This window comes from Columba livia, chromosome 17 (assembly GCF_036013475.1).
Source record: "Columba livia isolate bColLiv1 breed racing homer chromosome 17, bColLiv1.pat.W.v2, whole genome shotgun sequence".
In the NCBI taxonomy this organism is placed as follows: Eukaryota; Metazoa; Chordata; class Aves; order Columbiformes; family Columbidae; genus Columba; species Columba livia.
This window is the reverse complement of record NC_088618.1, coordinates 13257348-13263360: the sequence shown is the minus strand read 5'-3', so window position 1 is coordinate 13263360 and position 6013 is coordinate 13257348.

Genomic DNA, 6013 nt, shown 5'->3' with positions numbered 1-6013 from the left:
TTTTCTTTTCTTTTTTTCTTTAATTTTCTATCCAGTTTCTCATGTCACCCAAGTAGTGACAGGTTTTCTTAGCTCCTGTTTGGGAGGGTGGGGTTTCTTCTTTTTCTTTTTTTTCTTTTTTTTTCTTTTCTTTTCTTTTCTTTTCTTTTCTTTTCTTTTCTTTTCTTTTCTTTTCTTTTCTTTTCTTTTCTTTTCTTTTCTCTTCTCTTCTCTTCTCTTCTCTTCTTTTCCTTTCTTTCCTTTTCCTTTCCTTTTCCTTTCCTTTTTCCTTCTTTTCTTTCCTTTCCTTTTCTTTTCTTTTTTTTCTTTTCTTTTCTTTTCTTTTCTTTTCTTTTCTTTTCTTTTCTTTTCTTTTCTTTTCTATTTTTCTTTTCTTTCCTTTCCTTTCCTTTTCTCTTTCTTTTCTTTTCTTTTCTTTTCTTTTCTTTTCTTTTCTTTTCTTTTCTTTTCTTTTCTTTCTTTTCTTTCCTTTCCTTTTCTTTTCTCTTTCTTTTCTTTTCTTTTCTTTTCTTTTCTTTTCTTTTCTTTTCTTTTCTTTTCTTTTCTTTTCTTTTCTCTTCTCTTCTCTTCTCTTCTCTTTTCTTTTCTTTTCTTTTCTTTTCTTTTCTTTTCTTTCTTTTTTCTTCTATTCTCTCCTTTCTTTTTCCTTTCCTTTCCTTTCCTTTCCTTTCCTTTCCTTTCCTTTCCTTTCCTTTCCTTTCCTTTCCTTTCCTTTCCTTTCCTTTCCTTTCCTTTCCTTTCCTTTCCTTTCCTTTCCTTCTCTTTCCTTTAACCCTACTCTACTCTCTTTTCACAAGGGATGAAATGGCAACATTCCTGATGGGAGAAAAGCCATAAACAGCCTCGCACCCTTCACAAGAGTCTCTGAGAAGGACAGACCATGTCCATCCATGCTGGGTGGATGGTCCCCTTGTCCAGAGGCTTGTTTTAAATGCCATCAGGACACAGGAGAAAATGCAAAAACTTGCTCCAGGCAAGACCTTCAAGCATTTTGGACAGACTCTTGGTGGGACCATGATGGGGTCAGGAAAGGGCAAGGTTTGCTGCTCATTTGGAAGTGGCTCTCAAGGGGCTGGTGAGACGGGCATTTGAGTTTTGTCAAAACATCTTCGGGGTTATTAAAGAAAATGATTCAGCATTTGCAACAATTAAATCAATAAGGCAAATTTGAGTAGGCTTCGCTTCTCATAGCTCCCTGGGAAGGATGGGAGTTGCAGCCCATGGCCAAAGGTTACTGATAACCCAACATTTTCCAGAAAAATGGGGAATAAATCAGTAGAAAGAATAAACAGCCCTGAGCACCCAACTTTTCCCAGACCCCTGAGGGACGTTCTGGGCAGGGGGCTGCCAGGTAACCATCTCTGGCTCTTCAGCTTTCTCCATGGACATAGGGAACTGCCGACAGCATGATGGGGATGTGTCTGTTTGTCCACCATCACCTGCAGTTTCCTAGGGATAATGTGGTTTTGTCAGTAAAATTGCTTCAGATTAACCAGCTTTTTCTAGATGGCGTGGGGATTAATATGTATATATGAGAACATTCACTTCTGTATGACCACTTTTCTGCAAGAACTGGGGTACATAAGCAACATGTAGAACTAAAACCATGGACTTCAGAGGGGCAAAATTTGGCCTCTTCAAGGTCCTGCTTGGAAGAATCACATGGGATAGGGCTCTAGAAGGTGGGGGGGGGCAAGAGAGCTGGATAATATTCAAACATCACTTCCTCCAAGCTCAAGATCAATGCATTCCTATGATGAAGAAATCAAGTAAAGAGAGTAAGGGGCCAGCATGGATGAGTAAGGAACTCTGGTCAAAACTCAGGTGGAAGAAGGATGTTTGTGTAATGTGGAAAAAGAGACAGACCACCTGGGAGGAATATAAGGTGGCTGTTAGAGTGTGCAGGGCTGTGGTGAGGAAGGCCAAGCTCCACTTGGAAGCAAATCTGGCCAGGGATGCCAGGACAACAAGAAGGGCTTCTTCAAGTATATCAGCAGCAAAAGGAATGTTGGGGAAAATGTAGGTCAGCTGCTGAATGAGGAGGGTGCCCTGGTGATGGATGATACAGAGAAGGCAGAGTTACTGAATGCCTTCTTCGCTTCTGTCTTTACTACTAAGACCAGCTGGTCACATATTCCAGAGGTCACTTTAACCCCAACCAGTCTGGGATTCTGTGATTCCACAATATGCAGAAAAGCTCTTGTTGGCTGGTGTTCTCCAACACCAGCAGGATTTAATTGCCATAAATCAAACATGTTCAGTTAATTACTGTCAGTTCCTCAGGGATGGTGGAAATTATTAGGAAAACACCTTTGATTAATCCCCATTACCTAGAACTAATGGGAAATCTTTGTTAAAACCCACTGATGCCTCTGCTCAGCCACTTCTACCCACAATGCACAAGGGATATGTCCCTAGAAAAAAATAATTTCACTGAAATTCATTAGAAAGCTGAGAGATTGCCACTACAAGGTAAGCGGGACTTATCACCACTCCCATTGCTCAAAATGGCTACGACTAAGGAGCATGTGTTACCCAGAGTAAAAGCAGATATCCTGATCCCCTGTAGACACAATGTCATTTATCACCATAAATTGTATGTGTTTCTACTGCATGCATCTGCCTTGGAATAACTCGCCCTTGCAGAAGGTCGCTGGTTCCTCCAGCACACCGTGCCTTTGCAGCAGTCAACAAGTGCACAATGAAACTGGTTTCCAATCACAACCGTGTCCTTACGAATGCCAGGAACTGGATATATTAAGTTGGCTGGAATTCCTGGGGATGCTGGGAATTAGCCAATGACAAATCTGCTCCTGATCAACCATCATTAGCTCCCATTTCCCCAGGAAATGGGGGAATTGCTCACCGCGTGCACAAACCATCTCCAATTAGCTGATATCGTCCACAGAGAGTGGGAATGAAGTTGCTTGAGATGAATATGCCCCCAATTGACTGCCAGTACCCTGGTTGTAAGTAATAATGGGAATTGTTCAGTATAAGTACAAAATGCACCTAATAAATCTGATTACCTAGAAATTAAGATAATTAATCAGCATAAGACAAGCCCAGCCCTGCTTAACAACAATACCAGCCATTCCATGCAAATGATTAAATTATGCCTTATCAACAAAATCTGGACCTGATGAAGCAGCACCCCTCAGGGCTGGTGGGAATTGACCATGGCAGCCAGAGGAATGGAAAGAAACACAATTAAGGATCATGCTGTTGAGTGAGTGAACTTCTTGAGGTCAGGCGGGGGGTTTTGTCATAGGACAAGTAGGTCTCTTTCCCCACCACAACCAGAGCCTCCTTCCAAATGGAATTACCTTGTGTGAGCAAAATATTCTTTGCTACTTGCAACTGATGGAGTTGCTTAGTAATTAGATGTGTTTAGAGGACTCAAGAGCTACAGCTCATCCTGATCGTAACAAACACCCTAGAAATAGTGGGAGAGCACAGGCAAAAAATCCTGTTGATTAAGTAGCATCCTACAGAAATTTTTGCAATTAGGTAATAAACAGCAAACATGCCTTTAGTTAAGCACTATTGCACACTGCATTGCTGCATGACACTAATAACTAACCAGGAGAAAAAAATGTCTTTTACAGGCTGATATGTCTTAGAATAGAAGTTAATCAGCAGATAGTAAATGTACTTCCATAAAATCGCCATGCTCCACACTCCCTGTTGATTGGCTGGAGTTAATCATGATAATCAAAGGAATACAGCTGATTAACCAGTATTGCCTAGGAATTGTGGGAATTAGTTAATTAACGTAAGGCAGGTACCTTTTCAATTAGTCAACGCTGACTAGGAGCTGTGGGTATTTCTCATCAGAAATACCTTTCTCATCAGAAATTGCCTGCTTACCTGGCACTTCCCAGGAAACTGCTACAATCAAATGTGACTAAAATTAACTGCCACCCCCAAAAATGGCAAGAGCACCAGACTGTATCAGCATAAAGTAAATATATCTTCAGTTAGGCACTAATTGTAATTCATCCAAATGATGGGAGTCTTCACCATGGCCCCAAATGGCTCTGATTAACCAATTAAGCAGTCCTGTCCTCCGTTCCCTGGGATGGCTGGTGTTCCTGTTGTGCTCTTGTTCTCAGTCCAGGTGCCCAGGACATGACTACAGACCAGCTGAGCCCCTTCCTCCCGGTCTCCTGGCCAGCCTGCCTGGATGCTCTTCCTCTTTGGGACTAAAGCTGCTGCTGGGTGATGCTGGATGAGACTTAGATGAATCAATGCTGGTCTGTGACAGCAGCTTGTTCCCTGGTGAGTGCCCATCCTGGACAGAACCACAGGATCACAGGACACAACCCCCTGGTTGGGGTTGCAGGGACCTCTGTAGATCCCCAGCCCAGCCCTGCTCACGCAGGGTCACAGAGCAGATCACACAGGTGGGTCCAGGCGGTTGGAATGTCTCAGAGAAGGAGACTCCACACCCGCTCTGGGCAGCCTGGGCCAGGCTCTGGCACCTCCCAGCAAACAAGTTTCTGCTCATGTTCACATGGAGCCTCCTGTGTTTCAGTCTGTGCCCGTTGCCCCTCACCCTGGCGTTGGGCACCACTGAACAGAGTCTGGTCCACCCTCTGACACCCACCCTGAGCTATTGATCCATTGATCAGATCCCTCTCAGCTTCTCTTCTCCAGCTCAACAGCCCCAGCTCTCTCAGTGTCTCCTCATCACAAAGATGCTCCAGACCCCTCAGCATCTCTGTGTCCCTGTACTGGACTCTCTCCAGTAATTCCTTGTCCTTCTTGAACTGAGGAGCCCAGAACTGGACCCAGTACAGCAGATGTGGCCTCCCCAGGGCGGAGCAAAGGGGGAGGAACCTCCCTTGACCTGCTGGTCACACTTTTTCCCGTGCACCCCAGGTACCATTGTCCTCTTGGCCACAAGGGCACGTTGCTGGCTCATGGTCAGCCTGTTGTCAACCAGAACTCCCAAAGGTTGACTCATACCCATTGCTGGCTTTCCAGCCTTCAAATCCAGCCTTGCAAACAGCTTTCCCCACCACACCCAAAGCCTTGTTCCCCTCTCTCATCAGTGGCCAGCCTCAGACCAATGCTGGCCCGGTCTAGCACTTCCAGGCAGCTGATGATGCTGGTCCAGCCCTACACTCAGCTGAGAAGGACTTTAGCCTTTTGCTACCTGGGTCAGGCTGCTCATATTTGCCGTCTGTTCCTGCTCAGCTACCTCTGGCTTTACAGCATTTTTTTTTTCCATAATAGCTTGCAGTAAGTCCTTTTCATGTCACCCCGGGGTCTCCACACTGTTCTGAGCACATGCTTTGTCTTGTAACCTTAATGCTTCTGCTCAGCAATGGAATCCAGGGCCCAGCTGCATATCTGTTAGCACACACATGCCCGTAGCTACACAAGGTGATCCTAAGCATTTTATTAAGCACCAGAAGAAATCACAGAGCTCTGGCTAACAGCCTGCTAGAGATGCAGGCACTTACAGGTGAGTAACTGCCTACATGCCTATGCAATAATTCTAGCTAATTGCCCTCACCTGCAAATCCTGCAGAAGGGTGGAGGTGAGGCTTTCCTTCTGACCAACACCACCGATAGTGGAGAAGTCTCTAACATGGCTGCACATGATTACCCTGATGCAACTGCTCCGCGATGCTCCGACTTCCATCTCCCTTTCAGAAAAGATGAGGACTTCTCACATGAAACGAGGATGCCATCAATTACTCCACATTTCTCCGAGGGGGCAATTTAATCAGCGCAGAGCAAATATATCAGCCATGAACCACGAGTGTGCGCAATCCCCAGGCATTAGGAGATGCTCTCTGTAAGTAAATAACTCTAATGGGTGAGCGCTTTCCATAAAAACATATAAAATCACTCAACAAGCAGCAAGTGATCTCCCAGCTAAGCAGCACTGCTACAAGTGGGTGTCTCTGTCAACAGTAGAAAATACCTAATTTCAAGTATCAATCTGGCCTCTGTTTGCTTCATCCAAGCATGAGGTAGAGCATATCTTCAGCTTCACCCC